A 21424-nucleotide genomic window follows, 5' to 3' on the forward strand; every position below is an offset into this window, starting at 1 on the left:
TCTTGGATTTGTACTCTCATAGTTACTTAAATGATAAACATTTACCCCTGCATAGTATCTCTAAGTTTCTGTTGTGTTATTTATTGGTTTTAAACTATCTTGCTATTTATGTAGTAGATGCACTTTAGGGATATGGACAACCACTCCCATAAGGCATTGTTGTGTTGAATGTAATATGTGGCATGGACTACTTATCACTGTGCATAGTGCCACTGGTATTTACTAAGGGGCATTTGTACATTCACATATTGTGATTCAAATCATTACTGCATTTACCTTTGCTGGTGCCGGGTGAGTCTGAGCTGTCAATGTCAGTGACACCACTAACAGCTTCAGGCAGCAGTGTTGACTCCACCATGTCTTCCATGGGGGTGGATGCTGTCTGGGTGGGTGGTCCTCCTTCAGTGCTCCTTTCCTCCGTCAGCCTACTTGCTACCCTTTCATTGGCACGTGAATGCAAGTCATGCCGACACTTGCATATTTCCTCGATGGAACGCTGTGCAACACCCACTGCACATATTTTGGTCTAGATGTCAGTCCACATTTTTCTCTTCGCACTTTCTGAGACATGTAGTGAGTGTTTTCCAAATAACTGGTCATGGTTCTCAACCACCTCTTCTGTGAGCACCTCCAATTCCTGCTCAATGAATTTCAGTTTGCGCTTCCTCTATCCTTTGTCCTTCCCATTCCTATCAGTAGCCATAGTATTTTCAGGTTCTGTCTGACTCTCCTGAGTGCCTTCCTGGTGCTGTGCTGGGTCTCTCTGCCTGCTCCTTTGGTTCTGGCTTCTGGAAACAGCATGCACTAACTCACTTGCTGGTTGTGATTTCATCAAGCTGCTCCAGAATACAAAAATCGCAATTAGCCATTTCAAAATCCCAAATCGCTATTTCACAGAACCTCTATTAGGTACTCGCTATTTGAGATTGCGAATTTTAAGAAATTGCAACAAAGTTTGCAATGGTGTTGTTACATCGCATTTTGCTAATCCCAGTTAGCGATTCGCAAAAAATCGCTATTTGGCATTCGCTAATGCAAACCTTGATACATCCAGCCCTAGATCTGGTGGGGGCATAGCAGTAGCATGTCTCCTTAGATGGTGGGTGAGGGGTTGGAGGGCTGCCACCAATGCCTTGTTAACAGATTGGGAAACAGAAGCATTCAATGCCTCCACAATGTTGCTGCCAGTAAAAGATCCTCTTCAGGATCATGAGGCATGTGTGGAGGCTCAGGGCCTCATTTAAAAGGCCCATCGCGCAGGGCGGAGCAGCAAGTGCTTAGCTATTCCTCCCTGCACCACCAGGATAGGGCAGAAATGCATAGTATCTACAAGATACAGCACACCTCTGTCCTCTCTCCCTTAGCTGACACACAAATGGGACAAGGGTGCCTGCGTTATAGGGATGATTGTTTTTGTGCAGGAATGGGACCTGTGTGCTGCAGAAAAAACAGGGAGAAATAAAGATATTTCTCCCTGTTGCGTCTTTCTTACAGTACCCCTGAGGTGGAGTAGGAATCTGACGCATTTCCAGACTTGTACATCCGGGAATATGTCAGATTCCTTTGGGTTCCATGGGTGTTGCATGGGAACACCCCAAGCAAAACACATGATACGCCCCTTTCATGCAGTTTTATGCATGAAAGGGATCCATATTTACAAGGCCATAAAAAGTCACACAAGGTAGCCTTGTGGCTTTGTAAATATGGGCTGGCTCACTGCACCATAGGATCATCAAAAAAAGATGCTCCGGTGGTGCAGTGTGCAGCTAAATCTTCGTAAATGAGGCCCTCAGTACGCTCAGCCATGATAGGTCTAGTTGAGGGCAGTTGTATGGTGAGAGTCAGGTTATTTGCTGTTACTGTGGTGGAGGAAACTGCCCAGAGACTGCCCAGAAGGGAGGCTGGTATGGGGGGCTAACCCTTGATTCAGGCCACATGGGGGAAGGGCTTTTTTTCAGAAAATGGCAGCCGAGGGCAGGTACCATCATAAAAGCCACTCAGGAAGGTCCTGTAATTGTCTGAACTTGCCCTGGCATACAGGAGTGAGAGAGGTGATACAAGTCACTGTTTTTCAACAAGTGAAAATGCTATCTGGGTAGAGGCTTCACTCCTGCCAAGCTACGCCTGATACAGTTCCGGTTTACTGCTGTGTGAGGGCTGCTCATGGGAAGAGCGGTAGAAATAAGACAGTGGTCTGTCCGCACTGTAGCACTCTGCCTCCCTGCCTCCCAGTACCTCCTTCAGGTGCATATTACACTTAGCCTTCATAAGAAACACAAGCAACTAAAAACAAATGCTCGATATCAATGAATACAAGACACAATAGACCAAACCTGTAAGCAATATAGAAAGGCATTTATCATATTCAGAACCAGCAAAGAAAGATGAGCTCAAAATGGGAACATCATATTTTATATGTGAAGGAGCACAATGATTTGTGCATATTATATGGTGTGAAGTTATGAACCATGGGGAATGTAGTTTTTTTATTAAAGTTTGTAGTTATTAACTTATGTGTAAAAGTTGTGTGACAAACAGCAAAGAAGGAGAAGCATAATCTAAAGCCTCCGGTCATTGACATAGAATGTATGTAGCAAGTGTGTGTACTTTTCATAGACAACCACATTTTCTTTGGTGACCCCTTTGCAGTGACCTTTTTGCAGGGCCAGTGAGTGTCTCTTTCTGTGTGTGTGTATCAGTGTGTTCATGTATGTATGGTCACCATTTGAACATGACTTGCTATACCTCATTCTTTGCTTTCCATGTAACACCCACAATTTTTTGGAGTTAGTGACTGTGTGTGTGTCTGTATGTTTGTGTGTGGTGATGATTTTGTCTTCATTTTCCATGCCACCTTCTTTGCTCGCCATGCGGTGAATGAGCTAGCTACCACTATTTTGTGCAGTCAGTGTATATTTCAATCCTATTATTCCACTTTTAAAAGCCATTTTCTAGGAATACTGATAGAAGAAGCCCATGTTATTGTTTTTTTCATTGATATATTCATTTGAACACATTTGTTGTTTTTGATTCATTTATTAGATTTTGACTACTTGCTATCTCCCATGAGGTTGAGATGAACTGTGTAGTGACACAAGAAATTCATTAAGCCAGTTATTTGATTTCTTTTTGCTAACCTGGCCCCTATAAAGTCCCTTTGGACTCTGGAGGGGCCCAGCAAATATTTAATTCATGTATTCAATCTTGTCCTCCCCCTTGCCTTCAACAGACTCCCCTGGTGCCCTGGAAGTAGGGACACCAGCACTTTTTTAATGGTTTTTACAAAATGTTTTCCTGCCCAGCATCTCCTACTGGGTCCCCTGGACCCTGGAAGGACATCATCAATAATGTATGGGGTCATTACGATCTTGGTGGTCTTAAGACTGCCAGGGCCAAGGTGGAAGTCAGACGGCTGCTAATATGGCGGTCCAACCTCCACACTAGATTACAAGTTTTCATCGGTCTAGCAGTACTGGTGGTCCTAATCCACCAGGGCAGCGCTGCACGCCCCTTCTCTTCCAGCAATTTCATGACGGTAGCACGGCCATAAAAAGGCTGCCAGAGACGGGTTGCAGTGGATGTCAGGGGGCCCCCTCTACTGCCCATGCACTTGGCATGGGCAGTGCATTCCACACCTGGCCAGCCCAGCTTTGCAGACAGTGAACATTGCGATGGGTGCTGGTACACCCTATGTACTACAGCATTACTGCTGGCTCTATTATGAGCCGGAGAGAATGCTGTAGGCTGTTTTCTGCTGGGCCACTGGGTGGAAACACTGTTTCCGCCCACTGACCCAGTTGTAAACTCATAATGAGGCCTGCTGGAAGGCGGCTCCACTAGGATATGCTAAAAATCTGGCATGGACCCGGCTCTCCAGGACCGACTTTGCAGAACCCTGGCCTAGGGTATTTAAACCAGATGCAAGAATGCCTAGGGGCACTTGTCTTAGCATATAGGGCCACCAAGTTGTCTACCATACTCTTGTCCCTAAATATTAACTCAATCATATCATAGTGTGTATCAGGATCAGGACTTTTAACTGCCTCAATTATATCTTCAAGTATCACAGAGGAACAACCTCTCACATGACGGATTCAATGAATCACCTTATTTCTGATGGCTTCTCCCCTTTCCATAGAAGCCGCTGAATGTAGTTTGGGCACATTAACCATAAAGACAGTATTGGTATATTTGGAGCAATCAGCAACAGGGTGTAAAACACAATTGGACACATTATCATCCACAGGTTTGGAAAGTTGACAGCAGGCTCTTGATTCCTCAACCGAGCCCAGGCCGTTACATGTGGGAACCTGTTGAGAATTCCCTGTTCTACCTCAGGCTGGATAGTGACCAACACAGGGAACCAAGCAATGGGGACAGAACAGGTAACACAAGTATGATTCTTATTACATGTTGACAGAGGCAATTTAGAAAGCAGAGCCAGGAATACTGGAATGTTGGATACAACTTCCTGGTCACTTGTTTGGATACTACCCATGAGTCAGGCATTTGACAATGCTATGTATGTACAGTGTTTGTGACACTGAGTACCAAAACTAATCAAAAAGTGTAATGTAACTCCACAGTTTGAGTCATATAAATGACCTATGTTTTTCTCTTGTGGCAGTGGAGGACCAGCAGACCAAGCTGCATGTGTTCACATATTTCTAGTGGTTATTTGCACAAAGGTGTCCAGTTCAAGTGTGTGGCCACGTGTACCCTGTGTCATTATTAGCCTCCATGTTGTCACAGTTATGTGCAGGTCTAGTCATGAGTCTGTGGAGCCATTCCCTGCATTAACAGAGTATCCTTTAAAGCAGAATTGACTGAAAGCCAAAGAGGAATTGACAACACACATGGAGATAGTCCAGCTATGGCACTGCAGAAGTTTTATGAGACTGACAACAAGGCAACCTTGGTGTGCTCACAAAGTTAATAGATCAGTAATTGGGAACCGGTAGGTTAGATCACAACATTTGTACACAGGGTGGCCTCTAAAATTCCCACTGCAACAGGGAACATCAGTGCCTCTGTGCTGATTAATCTCACAGCTAGTCACCACACAAGCACCATCATTGGGTTGCAGCCAATGTGAATCTGTGTGTAGACCGTCAGGGCACAAACATGTTTTGTCCTTTCATGCACATTAGCAAACGTTGTTTGTTGTGCTGGAGGCACCATGCCCAATCCATGCATACAGCCATGGTACACTGTCAGTGTTTGTCACTCATGCATACATGAAACCCAGACAAGGGATAGGGCCGGGATTAGGCTATTTGAATACATGTCCCAGACCATGATACGATAGGTAAATTGATTACACTATGCAATCTATTTGAGGATTTATCATAGACCTACCAGACACAATACCCTAGGAAGAAAGTGAGGGCATGGAAAGCAACTATGAGAGAAATGTAGCCACGGGGAACCTCTATGGTAACACAAAGACAGGAACCAATCAGGCTAACAGGATGCAGGCTCTGTCAGGAACTAACCTGAACAAGGCAAATGCACGATGAGCAGACTCTGACTGGGAAAAGCTGGAACAACACTGTGGAAAATAAAGACTGTATTTGTGCTGTGGGCTGCAAAGTTACACAATAACCCAAGGCCTGTGTTACAAAAGTGATTTATACGGCATTGCACAACAAGGATATACATAAAATGGCAGCTTCTAAGCTGTTCCATGCAGCAGCAAGGGCAGTAGAGGTTCAAATGGCTGGTCTGCATGGAAGTGCTCACAGGTGTGTGCAGCTTCATTCTCTCACAAGTCCTGTAGGTGAGAATCAAGTTCAAAGGGCCAACAGTACCTTTCACATGGAAAGCAATGGACAGGTGATTACAGGTCCTACAGACGACCAGGCAGTGCATTATCAGACCTGAAGCCCATGCAGACAGATGAACTAGGACTATGGCATGCCATACTAAAGAGGGAAGCACACTGGAGTCAGAATGTGAGTCTGGGTGTGTGTAGATGAAGGATTATCAGGGTACAAATAGTCCAGTTACAGGCCCCCTAGAGAAGGGTGGGGAGAGACTGAAAACGTGCATGTGGCAGGACTTATAACCTATGATGGCATGCGCAGGGCATGTCTTGTGAGCAATGCTTGTCATAACTGGGGCACTTGTGCTATCAATTTGCAGCTTACATAGACTTCTTATCACACATGCTTCTTGCAGAGATAGCTGATGTCACACTTACTGCTATCAAGGGTCTGGTCATACATTCCTGTTACCAATGCAATAGCACATTCACTGCTTCATGTATGAAGCAGTTTTTTAACTTATGGTTGATTGTGTCTTAGTTGTGTGCCATATGCTGCAATGTGTGTGAAGTTGGGTGTACATTCATACCCATTAAATGTGATGTGGCTTTTTCAAGATCCTGATCTGTATATCTGCAATGCTCCATGAAGCTAAACTCTGATTATGATTCCTAGGGATTATGGGGGTCATTACGACCTCGGCGGTCTTTCGAAAAAAACCGCTGAGGCCGCGCGAGACAGAATACCGCCATTGCTGGCGGTATTCCTGTCTCCCTTTTATGACATTTCCACTGGGCCAGCGGTAACAGTAGCACCCGTCGCGCATTTCACTGCCCGAAATTCGGGCAGTGAAATGCGCGACGGGCTATGCCTGGGGGCCCCAAGTCCCCTTACCGCAGGCCTTTCAATGGCGGTGTGTACCGCCACGGACAGGCCGGCGGTCGGGGACTCATAATCCCCAGGGCAGTGGTGCTTGCACCGCTGCCCTGGGGATGATGACCACCAGGCGGAATCCTGGCAGGAATATGGAGGGGGCGGCGGTATGGCCGTGGCAATTCCGCCACGGTCATAATTGCTGGCGGAACACCGCCAGCCTGTTGGCGGTGTTACCGCCAACATACTGCCGGCCGCCAGGGTCGTAATGACCCCCTATGTGATGCATAAATAATTACCCAGACCATGATTTAGTGATGAAGTGAGGTGTTTAATGACATATGGTAAGACAGTGGTGATGGTGAGTAGAATTAAAAGAAGTTTTGTACAATGTGTTGTCTCCAACGCAATCCTGCTGCAGTGTTTGGATGGTCCCCCACATGTTGATGGACAACATCCTCCTCTTCAGGCATTTGTGGGTCTGGTTCATAGAGGGAAATGTTCCTCCTTACACAAATGTTGTGCAGGATGGCACAGGTCAAAATGATTTTGCACACCATTTCAGGTGAGTATAGGAGGCTGCCTCCGGTGATGTCGAGGCACCTGAATCTTGACTTCAGGATGCCAAAGGTCCTCTGTACTATGGTGTGTGTCCTCCGATGTGCCTCATTACAGGCACGCTCTATTGCAGTGCATGAGTTTGCAAATGGGGTCATGATCCATGGCTGGATCCCATACCCCTGATCAGCTGAAAGAGAAAAGGAGAGAAAATGTTTGTTTGATGGAGCTTACACCATGATTATCACTTTGCATGGCAGTTGTTATCTTGTATTGTCTGTGACTCATCTGTGTTTGTGTTATTGTGTGGAATCCTAGGTTTCTAGGATGTACCATCAGCATTGGGATGTTTCATTATCTGAACTGGTGTTTGCCTGATTGACCGGATGTCAGCGGTATTTTTGGAGACTTGCAGTACATTGTGTACTCCCATGCAAGATGTCATGTGAAAGAGGAGTCCATGTGTCTTAACTGGGGGTGACATGATACTTCCATACACAGAATCAATTCCACAGTGGTGGTAACACAGTTGCATCTATATGGCCTGGACATCCCATCCAATTTAACATATGCAATAGAATTTGTTCAACACCAGTGAGGCCCTTTGAATTGGCTAGGTGACAATGTACAACACATCTCCATACGTTTGCAGCACTGAAGTGTTGACAATTGACGATGCACAAATATCCCATGTGTGACAATTTCTATGCAAACCTATGTATCTGCCCTCACAGAGTTGGCTCATGTTCAAACGTGTACCTACACTACTGAACCTGGTCCAGGTAACCTGGCTAACTTGGTTGAGGTGGTGAAGGTTTAAGTGTCAGAAGGACCATATGCCTGTATATCTGTTGTGTATATGTGTAATTGTCTCAATCCGTATGTGTAGCAATGTGCACTTTGCAATATTGTCACATCAATATGGGTTCAGTCCACTTGCTTATTGGCAGTGGGCAATGCCAGACCAGGAGTGATGTGAGATGTTGGTAGAGCCTTAATGATTCCATGTCCCATTCATTGGAGTCATCATCATCATGCTATGTGTGTCATGGTGTTTGACCTGCAGCGAAACACATTGCATACCCCTTACACAGTACATATTGTTTGGAAGGGTGTGTGATTGAGTGTCATTGATGTGATGTTGGAAGATTCATCTTCAAAGTTTTACTGCCACGCCAACCCAATTTGGAACCAGCCATAGGCAGATCAGCACTGACCCTGTTCCCCATGGGAACAGTCCAGCCTGAACTGCCAGACCAGGTCCTACCTGGACCAGAAACAAGCATCCTGGGACCAGTTGTGGGGTATCACTCACTCACTCACACTTGATAATATGTACATTTGTGCATGCATAGAATAGAAATACCTTAGCACTGGATAAGAGTTTGATTCAGTATGGTAAAAGTTACATAGTGCACACTTTAGCTGACAGTACACTTTCTGGTGTAATGACTGCTTCCTTTAAAGAAGGTAGAGAGTGAGTGCAACTAGTGTGAGTTGCAGACGCATGTTTAAAATAGTTTCAATCTGAAGCTTATGTCTAAAAATAAGTAAGAAGAGCTAAAGCGTTTGTTTACAATACATTAATCACCCATGGACATCTAGGCATGCTTTGACAATAAATCTACAATGTATCGATTACCCACTTACAGCTTGAGTCACAAAATGATTGTAAACGTTGTTCTAAGGATTTATACCATTCTGCTCAGTTCTGGAATATATGTTCCCTATTTGTAAAAACTATGAAGAGTTGTCCTTAGAGCCTGCCTGTATTTGCCTTAGCAGAGGTTAATGTATATATGCATAACTGTAGAATAAAATTGTATGGCAGTAGATGTATGTAACAAGCACATTCCATTAAGGTAAATAAATAAAAAACACTTTTTAGAGATGTAAAAAATGTGGCTATTAGTTGGGGGTGGGGTGAGTAGCCACCTCAAATAATAATCACAATCTTTGTCGGGATGAACCCTCAAAGTCACTAAATTAACTGGGGCTGAACCTACTGCTAGCTGTGGTGCAGCACATACAGGCTTAATTTAGAGGCAATGAGTAAAGTATTTATGCAGTGCTCAAACAGTAATTAAGTCAAAGCATAATCCAAGAAAAATCACAAAGTAGTGTAGGAATTAAATGTAAAAAGTAGAGTCAAAAAGTCTTAAGCACCAATTGCGGTCATCTGCTTGTACTTAACCAATTCCAAGGCACAAGTTAGGGCCGACCATGATGAAGCAATGGTAGGATACAGAAACCAGCTTTGACCTGGTCAGAAATTTTACCTTCAGACATATTGCCTGATTTATGTGTTGTGAGAGAGGGAACTCCGTTGCAACAGTGACGGAGCACCCTCTTTGCCAACACTGTGGTCCATTTGCCCAATTTTTATGTGGGTTGGCCTTAAGTTTGGCCACAGACGTGATTGCCCCATCATGGCTGTGGCCAAACGTCTACAAATGCCCCACAGAGTAGGGGCTGTTAAAGAATTGGCTATATGGTCATCTGCCCAATTAGGATGGGCAGACACATGGCTGTTTTTTTATTGTCCACCTCTGACAAACCCTGGCAGTGAGGGACAGTAAAAATAAATAATTCCCCCTTTCTCATTGGATATGTGTCCCATGGCAAGAGGGGCATTATCTTTTTTAGTTTAAAAAAGAAAAGCCCATTTCATAATTTTCTTTTTGAAAATAAAAACTGAAAACTGTTTGGGGCATGGCTCTGTCGTTTTGATAGAGTCCTACACCAAATAGTGAAATGCATTGACGGGAACAGCTGTGACTCCTACCAATCCTTTATAAATGACCGCCTGCTTAGAGGTCATTTATAAATCTAACATGTGGTCCCTCCACCAGGAAGATGGAGATGCTTGCTCCGTCTCCCTATTGGAACAAGGAGCCATCTGTCAGGAAATAAATTGGTCTCTTAGTCAATAAAGTGGAAGTAAAAAAATATCTGCAGGTCAAGACAGCAAGCTGTGATGAAGCAGACTTTACGTTGTTAGATAGCTATTGAATGAGGTCTTAGTGAAGCTATTGACTTTTGGTGGGAAAGCTCCAAGGTGGTGACATTTTTATTTTGCACCCAGATATGGTCCCTCGCTGTCAGGATAGCTTTCCCAGCTTCTCTCTATGAGGATGTCTGACTTAAATTATTTTTTGGGCTCAAAATCGTCCAATGAGTCAAGGCTGCAAGAGCAGTAAACAGTGACACCAGCCAAAAGTCAAGGACATCATTGACAGCACTTACGGGTAAAAACTCACACCAGCAAAGGCCAGCAGCAGGATAAACGGCAGGCACAGTTGGAAGTGGTCAGCTGGGTAGTTGCAGGAAAGGTCTCTAATAGCTTGTTGTTTTGCTGTAGCTTAGCCCACTGCTTGTCCTGAGTACAAGAGAAAGAAGAGGTGCAGTCTTCAAGGCTATTCTGGGGTCACAGTCAGGTCCAGTCCTCTTATGTTCTTTCAAAGGTCTAGGGAGTGTTTTGAGGAGTGAACTGTGGGTGCCACATTTATGTCTGGCACCAGCCTGTGGGGGAGGAAATCTCTGACCATTCCCTAAGCAATGTTGTAAAAGTTCTCAGGGATTAATTTACCCACTTTTGTGGCACTTCCTGTGTGCCCTACTATCCTCCCCTGTGCAGAGCTCCTATCCCTACCCTAGAGGTGCAGACAGGAAAAAGAGCACCCACTCCTTTGTGGTCCCTCAAAAAAGGTTTTGAGGGCATCTCCTCTCCCACTGGGACTGGTACATGACTGACTGGACAGATAAAGAAGAGGACGGTCCCAGGTGTAAAGTGCATCTGCCTATAACACTAAACGTCCTATTGAAGTTTATTAAGTGCATGGGCACAGCCCAGATGGTCCTCAAGCTAGAGGACCAGATAATTTTCCCTCATCCAAGTCCTTTGCCTTAGCTTTGGGAGAAAGTTCACATCTCCTCAAAGGGGCTATTCAGTTCATGGGTGACAGTTGTAGTTCATATAAATGAGATTCTTTAGACTTTAGGCATGGAAAAGGTAACCTTTTAAAGTACCTCTTCTAAAATCTTTTTTTATAAATCTAACATTACCAGAGAATTGGGCATGTAATACATATTGTAAAATGTTCACAAATTACCTGTTTAGCTACTTGCTAGCCAGAGATAGCAAACGTAATCGTAATACCATATCCCAAAGCTTTCCTGGTGAGCAGTCAACCCTGTTACAGTAAAAAAATATTTTGGGGCCTTTTCATTTTTAGGATATATTTAACTTTAAACTTTTACATGTCTTATTTTTAAATACCATGCACCTTGTCTTACGGGTATATTGGACTTTGCCATTTCTGCAGCGTTATCTTCAGACTTATTGCTTTGTCCCTCCTGTTTTCAAAACCTTTTTATGTTCACCTTTAGGACTCTGCACACTTTACCACTACTAACCAGTGTTCTCTCCCTTAAACATGGTAGATTTGGCTTACACACAACTGACATATTTAGTTTACTTGCAAGTCATTAGTAAAGTGGTACTACATGTGTCCTGGGCCTGTAAATTAAATGTTAATAGTGGGCCTGTAGCACTGATTGTGCCACCTACTTAGTATACCTTTAAACATGTTTCAAGTGCCTCCATGCAGCCTGTGTGCAGTTTTAACCTACCAATTTGACATGGCAAAATAAACCTCTTGCCAGGCCTAAACCTTCTTTTTTAATACATCCCTTAAGGTAGGCCCAGAACAGAGAGTGAGAGGGAAGGGTAGAGTGTAATTTCAAAGTTGAGCATATACTGATAGGTTTTACATATCCTGTTAAAACTCTTTAAATCATTTTCACTGCCTCTCCCATAGGGTAACATTGGAGTTACCTTATTACATTTTACAAGCTGTAATGTCTAATTGGGAGCCAGTAGATAGGTCAAGTGTGGTGTCTAAAAATGGTACCTTAAATCCCTCTTTAATGGTAAAGTCAGATTTTTAGTCACTATTCTGAAAAAAACACTTTCTGCAAGTTGGCTTTTTCTTGTCCTAACCATTTATGCCTGCTGTTCCGGGCTCACATGAGCAGCTGTAGTTGGCTGTTGGCCTTTGTATATTGCTTCCAAACAGTGAGACAAAGGGAAGCTAGGTGTTGGAAGGATGGGCCACTCTTTGTTAACGAGGGGGAGGAGCTGCTACCTAACACACTTGCACATCACATAGGCTCTGCCTGAGCACCTTCAAATAGGGTTTGACACTAGTCTATTGTGAACGCAAACACGGTGGGGCCAGGTAAGAGAAGTAGGCAATGTCTGGCACCTCAGGGACATGGAAGACTCTAGAAGCTTCCTCTTCTTCAAAGTGGGCACCAGGTATCAATATTAGACTCTTAGACCCAACACTTCATTACACTACTAGACCTGTGGACATCTGCCAGGAAGAAGGAATACTGTGTTGTTGGAAGGACTGCCACTCTGCGGGACTGATGTCCTGAAAGACTGCTGCTTTGCTTATCTGACCTGATCCTCTGTTGCCCTCTTGCCTGGATTAGGAGGACATGACCTGCAACTCTAAACCCAGGATCCCAGAGAGACTCCAAGGCTAGGTGATTGCCCCCCTGATCAGAAGCCCCAGGGACAAAATAGGCTTCCAGAAACCTTGAACCAGCACCTGCACTCTGTCATCTGTGTGTCCTGCCTTCTCAAGTTGTGCCACCCCAGTAGTGGACCCTTGGAAGGGGGCCTAAAGATGCCCTGCCAGCATCTGTGGATTCAGAAGAAGTGACTTATATCCTCAGTGGCGCAGCACATCTTTGACAGAACCAGAGTATTGCTTTTGCTGCTCTACACATCGCCCTTGGAACCAACACATTGCCTCTGCTGCGCTGACTTCACCATCACAAGTACTTTACATCACCATCGCAGCCCATCGGAACAGCTGCTGCATGACACATCTTCACGCAAGGACATGGCTTCACCCAACGCAGCCCATCGGGCCTGCAAATGAGTGATGCATCTCCATCAAAAGACATTGCTTTGCCATTTGCAGCTCCTCCTGGAAACCGTCGATGTGCGATGCATCTCCTCGCCTAGACCTTACATCGCATCTGCTGCTCGAAGCATCCGAAATGCGTGAATCCACATCTCTTCACAGCTAGGATTAAGGTACTGTGTTCAATGGGTCTCAGTGGATCCCTACAGCCGGCATACAGTATGTTGCAGTTGGCCTCAAAGTTGTGACTTTTTCCCTACCCGGTGCAACCAGATGACCACAGTTGGAACTTTGTGCTTTTTGGTGTTACCTTCATTGAAATCTTGAAACTTGCATATCTCTGGTTCTAGAGATTGGATTTCCGATATGTTGGTTTTGTTTTGTTGCTAAAAAGGTACTATATTTTTCTAAACTGCTGATGGGTTTTTCTTGTGTCGTATTTGTACATTATTACTATTTGAACTGTGGCAAGTTAAGCCTGACAGCTCAGTGCCAATCTACCAGAGGGTAATTTGGGGCATAGGTTAATTTGGGGTTTGCTTGTGATTTCAATCTGACAAGGATTGTTGTTGCTGCTTGAGTAGGGTTTCATGCCCCTCAACCAAAAACTCAATTACTTTTAGGGCAGTAAGGCCTACTTAGGGTGTGGCACTAATATTTTAAAAGAAGGTTTAGACATGTCAAAAAGATTATTTTGACAGGGCAAATTTGCAGTTTAAACCTGTACAGTCAGGCTATAGCTGGCAGGCCTTCAGTCAGGTTTATACTATGACTATGACTGTAGTGGGTGGCACAATGGATGCTGCAGTCAACTTATTTGACTTATAGGCCCTGTGCACACTATAGACTTATAGGTAAGTTAAATAAGCCAATAAGGGTTGTGCCAAGTTTATCAGGTTGAAGAGAGGGAGCATAGGCACTTTACCTGAGGTAAGGTCCACAGAGTACTAAAGCTAGCAAAAACAGTCAAGGCAAAAAGACCGACAGTGGGGCTGTTTCCCACTTCCCTATTATGAGGCTTCATACTGCCAGGATTTCGGGGGCGGTCGCACCACCATAAATAGCCTGGTGGAAAGGAATCACTCAAAAGGGAACACTCACCTTCAGCAACACTGGCAAGTCTGCAGGTGCCATGGCACGTGTTAGAAATGGGGTTTTTGGTTGGCAGTCAGGTTATCCCCTGTCCAAGCAAAAGCCCTCACTCTAGTCAGGGTAAGTCACACACTATCCAAGATTATCCTGTGCCCACCCTCTGGTAGCTTGGCACGAGCAGTCAGGCTTAACTTAGAAGGCAATGTGTAAAGTATTTGTGCAATAAATCATACAATACCACCATATAGCACCACAAAAATACACCACACAGTGTTTAGAAAAATATATAATATTTATCAGGATAATTGTAGGTCAAAAAGAATAAAGATGCAATGGAAAATTGTAGAACTATCACAGGAAAGTGATATAAAGGGTCTTAAGTCTTTAGAATGTAATAAAGTGTCTTTCAAGCACAAAGTACCTGGTTTCTGGTGGAAAATCTCCTCAGAGGGCCACAGGTGAAGAGATGCGTGGAAAAAGGGGTGTGTGCGTCGATTTCCTCTCAGCACACACCGACTTGCGTCGTTCTTTTCCACGCGGGGAAGTCGGGCGTCGTTTTCCGGCGCGCAGACAGTCTCTTTTTGTGGATCGCAGGGATTACCAGATGTCCCGGGTCTGTGCGTGGATTCTCCTGCTTGTTTTCCGGCTGCGCGTCGTTCTGCTGGGCTGCGCGTCGAAGTTTCGATCTCACGGTAGGCGTCGCGTCGATTTCTCCTTGGAAGTCGGGCGGCGTTGTCCTTGCGAGGCCGTGCGTCGAAAGTTTGGTCTCACGGCAGGCGTCGCGTCGATTTCTCCTTGGAAGTCGGGCGGCGTTGTCCTTGCGAGGCCGTGCGTCAAAGTTTCGCACTCACGGTAGGCGTCGCGTCGATTTCTCCTGGAAAGTCGGGCGGCTTTGTCCTTGCGAGGTTGTGCGTCGAAGTCTCGATCGTCCAGAGGGCGTCGCGTCGATCAGCGTCGGTGTGCGGCGTTTTTCTCGCCGCGAAACAAGCTGTGCGTCGAAATTTTCGGCGCACGGAGCGTCCAAGTGAAAGGAAGAAGTCTTTTTGGTCCTGAGACTTCAGGGAACAGGAGGCAAGCTCTATCCAAGCCCTTGGAGAGCACTTTCACAGCCAGACAAGAGTTCAGCAAGGCAGCAGGGCAACAGCAAGACAGCAGTCCTTTGTAGAAAGCAGACAGGTGAGTCCTTTGAGCAGCCAGGCAGTTCTTCTTGGCAGGATGTAGTTTCTGGTTCAGGTTTCTTCTCCAGCAAGTGTCTGATGAGGTAGGGCAGAGGCCCTGTTTTATACCCAAATGTGCCTTTGAAGTGGGGGAGACTTCAAAGAGTGGCTAAGAAGTGCACCAGGTCCCCTTTCAGTTCAACCCTGTCTGCCAGGGTCCCAGTAGGGGGTGTGGCAGTCCTTTGTGTGAGGGTAGGCCCTCCACCCTCCCAGCCCAGGAAGACCCATTCAAAATGCAGATGTATGCAAGTGAGGCTGAGTACCCTGTGTTTGGGGTGTGTCTGAGTGAATGCACAGGGAGCTGTCAACTAAACCTAGCCAGACGTGGATTGTAAGGCACAGAAGGATTTAAGTGCAAAGAAATGCTCACTTTCTAAAAGTGGCATTTCTAGGATAGTAATATTAAATCCGACTTCACCAGTCAGTAGGATTTTGTATTACCATTCTGGCCATACTAAATATGACCTCCCTGCTCCTTTCAGATCAGCAGCTGCCACTTCAACAGTGTATGAGGGCAGCCCCAATGTTAGCCTATGAAGGGAGCAGGTCTCACAGCAGTGCAAAAACGAATTGAGGGTTTTTTACACTACCAGGACATATAACTACACAGGTACATGTCCTGCCTTTTACCTACACAGCACCCTGCTCTAGGGGATACCCAGGGCACACATTAAGGGTGACTTATATGTAGAAAAAGGGGAGCTCTATGCTTGGCAGGTACTTTTAAATGCCAAGTCGAGGTGGCAGTGAAACTGCCCACACAGGCCTAGCAATGGTAGGCCTGAGACAAGGAAAAGGGGCTACTTAAGTGGGTGGCACAATCCGTGCTGCAGGTCCACTAGTAGCATTTAATCTATAGGCCCTAGGCACCTGGAGTGCACATTACTGGGGACTTATAAGTAGATTAAATAGTTCAATCAGGTATGATCCAAAGTTACCATGTTTACAGAGAGAGAGCATATGCACTTTAGCACTGGTTAGCAGTGGTAAAGTGCGCAGAGTCTAAAAACCAGCAAAAACAGTATCCACAAAGTGGAGGGAGGCAGGCAAAAAGTTAGGGGTGACTACCCTAAGGCTGTCAGGTCTAACATGTGTCCCCCCCAGCTGAAAGTGGGGAGAGCTACCCGACCTCTTGGGAGCTCTCATCGCTAAGGCGGAAGTACCTGGAGAGACCATCAGCATTGGCGTGGTCAACCCCTGGGCGATGTTCCACCGTAAAGTCCATCCCCTGTAGGGAAATGGACCACCTCAAGAGTTTTGGATTCTCACCCCTCATCTGCATGAGCCATCTGAGGGGCCTGTGGTCTGTCTGAACTAGGAAGTGAGTCCCAAACAGGTAGGGTCTCAGCTTCTTCAGTGCCCAGACCACAGCAAAAGCTTCTCTTTCAATAGCACTCCACCTCTGTTCCCGTGGTAATAGTCTTCTGCTAATAAAGACTACCGGTTGATCTCTGCCCTCCTCATTCAGCTGTGCTAGAGCTGCCCCTATGCCATGCTCTGAAGCGTCTGTCTGCACGATAAATTCCTGGGAGTAGTCAGGGGCCTTGAGCACGGGGGCCGTGCACATGGCTTCCTTCAGGGCGTCAAAGGCTTTCTGACAAGCCTCTGTCCAATTCACCAACCTAGGTTGTTTCTTGGACGTGAGTTCTGTCAAGGGGGACACAATGGTACCATAGCCCTTGACAAACCTGCGATAGTATCCGGTGAGGCCTAAAAAGGCTCTCACCTCAGTCTGGGTTCGAGGTGGTTGCCAGGCCTTGATAGTTTCGATCTTGGCCTGGAGTGGCTGCACCTTGCCACCACCTACTAGGTGTCCCAAGTACACCACGGAACCCTGCCCAATCTGGCACTTACTAGCCTTGATGGTCAGGCCTGCCTGTTGCAGGGCCTGAAGCACCTCCTTGAGGTGGAGCAGGTGTTCCTCCCAGCTGGAACTGTAGACAGCTATGTCATCCAGGTAGGCTGCACAGAAGGCATCCTTGCCAGCCAGGACCCAGTTAACCAACCGTTGGAAGGTAGCGGGGGCATTTTTCAATCCAAACGGCATCACCCGGAACTGGTAATGGCCGTCAGGGGTGGAAAAGGCGGACCTTTCCTTAGCCCCCTCAGTCAGGGTGATCTGCCAGTACCCTGAAGTAAGATCAAACGTACTCAGGAACTTGGCAGCGCCTAGCCTGTCCACGAGCTCATCAGCTCGGGGGATGGGGTGAGCATCAGTCCGGGTGACTGAGTTGAGACCCCGGTAGTCCACGCAGAACCGGAGTTCTGGCTTCGCGCCTGGGGCAGTAGCCTTAGGGACCAACACCACTGGGCTGGCCCAGGGACTACTGGACTTCTCAATAACCCCTAGCGTCAACATCTTGGAGACCTCCTCCTTGATGCTGGCCTTCACCTTATCTGACAACCTGTAAATTTTGTTCTTCACAGGGAGACTGTCACCGGTGTCAATATCATGAACACAGAGGTGGGTCAGTCCAGGAGTAAGGGAGAAGAGGGGGGAGAACTGCTCCAACAGCTCATAGCAGTCTCCTTTCTGGTTTAGAGTCAGGGAGTCAGACAGAATGACCCCGCTTACGGACCCATCACCTTCTTGGGCAGAGAGGAGGTCAGGGAGAGGTTCACTCTCCTCTTCCATTCCTTCATCTGTGACCAGAAGCATGTTGATCTCCGACCTCTCAAAATGAGCCTTTAGTCGGTTCACGTGGAGCACCCTTAGGGGGTTCCTAGGGGTTTGGAGGTCCACTAGGTAAGTGGCCTCCCCTTTCCGCTCCTTTATTTCAAATGGGCCAGACCAGCGGTCCTGGAGAGCTCTGGGCTCTACTGGCTCCATTACCCACACTTTGTCTCCAGGTTGAAACTCTACCAGAGTGGCCTTCTGGTCATACCATTGTTTCATCACCTCTTGACTGGCCTCCAGGTTACTTTGGGCCTCTTTCCAGAAGCGGGTCATCTGATTGCGGAGGGCCAACATGTAGCTGACCACGTCCTGAGGGGGTGTCTTTGGAGCGTTCTCCAATCCCTCCTTGACAATGCTTAAGGGTCCCCTGACGGGGTACCCATAGAGAAGCTCAAAGGGACTGAACCCTACCCCCCTCTGGGGGACCTCTCTGTAAGTAAAGAGAAGGCATGGTAAGAGGACGTCCCATTTACGCCTCATGGCCTCAGGGAGGCCACCAATCATGCCTTTCAGGGTCTTGTTGAATCTCTCCACAAGCCCATTAGACTGGGGGTGATAGGGTGTGGTGAACTTGTAGGTTACACCACAGGCATCCCACAGATGCTTCATGTACGCGGACATGAAGTTAGTGCCTCTGTCAGACACTATCTCCTTGGGGAATCCCACACGGGTAAATATCCCCATCAGGGTTCTGGCTACCACCGATGCAGTTACGGTCCTCAGAGGGATTGCCTCTGGGTACCGGGTGGCATGGTCCACCAAAACCAGGATAAACCTGTTGCCTAAGGCAGTTTTGGGGTCCAAGGGGCCAACAATGTCGACGCCCACCCTTTCAAAGGGGGTGCCAACGACAGAAAGTGGAATCAGGGGGGTTTTAACCCTCTTTCCTGCTTTACCACTAGCCTGGCAGGTAGGACAAGCCCTGCAGAATTTGTCTGAGTGTGTCCTCATTTTGGGCCAGTGAAAGTGGGTGACAAGCCTGTTGAAGGTCTTGTCTTGTCCCAAATGTCCTGCCAGGGGAATGTCGTGAGCCAGACCCAGTAGGAAGGCTCGGTAACATTGGGGGACCACCAGCACACATGCTGCCCCAAAGACCGGAACCCTAGGCTCACTGTAGAGGAGATCATTCTCCCAATATAGGTGGTGATTGCCAGAGGCGTCACCTGCTGCCTGGTTTAAGGCTTGTTTCCTCAACCCTTCTAGAGTGGGACACTCTTTCTGCGCCTTGCAGAATTCCTCCCTGGTGGGTCCACCCTCAACTAGCCAGCCAGCAAGCTCAAGTAAGTCACCTAGGGTGGCAATGTCTTCCCCAGTTGGCTCGGGAGTCTCCTCCTCAGGAGCCCCGTCAGCCACTGTGGGAACTTCTGGGGCCGGTTTCCCGCGCCCCTCGTCCCTCCTCTTGGCAGCTCCCTGGGCCATCCTTCCAGGCTCCAGATGCCCTTGACTTCCCTCTCGGTCAGCCATGGACCGGGTGGTCATGCAGACCCACTCAGGTAACCCTAACATCTCCAGGTGAGATCTGAGCTCTACTTCTTTCCAAGCAGTATGCTCTAGATCATTGCCTAACAGACAATCTACAGGCATGGCAGGACTCACAGCTACTTTCAGAGTACCAGAGACCCCCCCCCACTCAAAGGAAACCCGAGCCACCGGTAGGTGACTCTCGCGATTGTCAGCGACTATGACCTGGTGGAATGTATTAGGGATTATCGGCTATGTGGACACCAGCTGACTCTTGATAGTAGTCATACTGGCTCCTGTGTCACGCAGAGCCTCCACCTTCTGCCCATCAATGAGGACCCACTGCCGGTACTTGGAAGTATTTTTAGGCATGTGGACCTTGGACATCATTTCTCCTTCTCCCAGGGACACTAGGGAAATCTCTACCTGCTCCCCAAAGCTAGTTGGGTCCATCTCCCCCCCGAGTGCTACACTAGTCAACCCAGGTGCCTGTCCGGTAGTGGACGGTGCCCTCTTGGGGCACTGTGGATCGCCTTTGTAGTGACCATATTGGTAACACTCCATGCATTTGGGGCTAGATTTTCCTGACCTGTCAAATGTCCCTGGCTTTTTCCCAAATTTGGAAAAGGAAGGGTTGCCACCCCCTCCCTGGGAATTCTTTTGGGGGCCTTTAGAGAGTTCCTTATCTGTAAGTTTATCTCCCCCCTCTTTCTTCTGTTGGGAACCCTGACCACCTTTGTGGGAGTCCCCCCCAGGTACCTTTTTGGACACTCTGGTGCTAACCCAGAGGTCCGCCTCCTCAGCAAGCTTCCTGGGATCAGTCAGCTTACTATCCACTAGGTGCTGGCGCAAATCGGTATAAGTAACATTAAGCATATGCTCTCTCAGGATCAAGTCATATAAACCTTTATAATCTGCTACTTTGTTGCCCCGCACCCATCCATTCAGTGCCTTACTAGAGAAATCAAAGAAATCTACCCATGTTTGTGTGGTTTGTTTGGTGCTGTCCCTGAACCTCTGACGGTATCCCTCCGGGGTCAGCCCAAACTTGGCAAGTAAAGTGGCTTTCTGGAGTGGGTATGTGTTTTGATCTGGTGGATCCAATGTGAGAAGTGTGTCCCTCCCCAATGGCGGCACATAACCCCACATAGCTACCCCCCATTGCCCTTCAGGAACCTCATGAGCCCTTAGTGCAACTTCATAAGCAGCTAACCATTTATCTATGTCATCTCCCACCACAAAACTGGGCACCACATTTTTGGGTATACGAACCTTCTTTTCTCCAGCAGGTCCTGTCTGTATGCTGCCACCATTATTGCTGGATTCAGACTGTCTTGCCTTGATCTCCAGCTCCTTGAGACTCAGTTCATGAGCCAACAATAGTTTCTTTTCAGCCAACGCTCTTTCAGCTTCCACTTGTTTGGCTGCTCTTTCAGCTTCTGCTTGTTTGGCTGCCCTTTCAGCTTCTGCTTGAATCTGTTTGGCTGTTCTTTCAGCTTCAATCTGTTTGGCTGCTCTTTCAGCCTCAGCTTGTTTGGCTTCTCTTTCTGCCCTCCTCTCCTCCTGTTGTGCCTCAATTTTCAGTTTTGCCATTTGCAATTGGAACTCCCTTTCCTCTCTCCTTTCCTCTGCGGTCAGGCTTTGCATGGAGACACTGCTCCCTGGTCTGGAAGGGTGCACAATTGCAGTGGTAACACCATCCATAGATAGTGAAAATCCTTCTGAGGGGCCATTTTCTGGCTCCTCTTCCTCATCATCCTCTAAATGGGCTTCTGCCCAGGCCCTCAGCGCCACTTGAAAGTCCTCCTTTCTGGAGGCCCCTTGGGTGGGTACCCTTAATGC

The sequence above is a fragment of the Pleurodeles waltl genome, chromosome 4_2 (genome assembly GCF_031143425.1).
Source record: "Pleurodeles waltl isolate 20211129_DDA chromosome 4_2, aPleWal1.hap1.20221129, whole genome shotgun sequence".
NCBI classification, from domain to species: Eukaryota; Metazoa; Chordata; class Amphibia; order Caudata; family Salamandridae; genus Pleurodeles; species Pleurodeles waltl.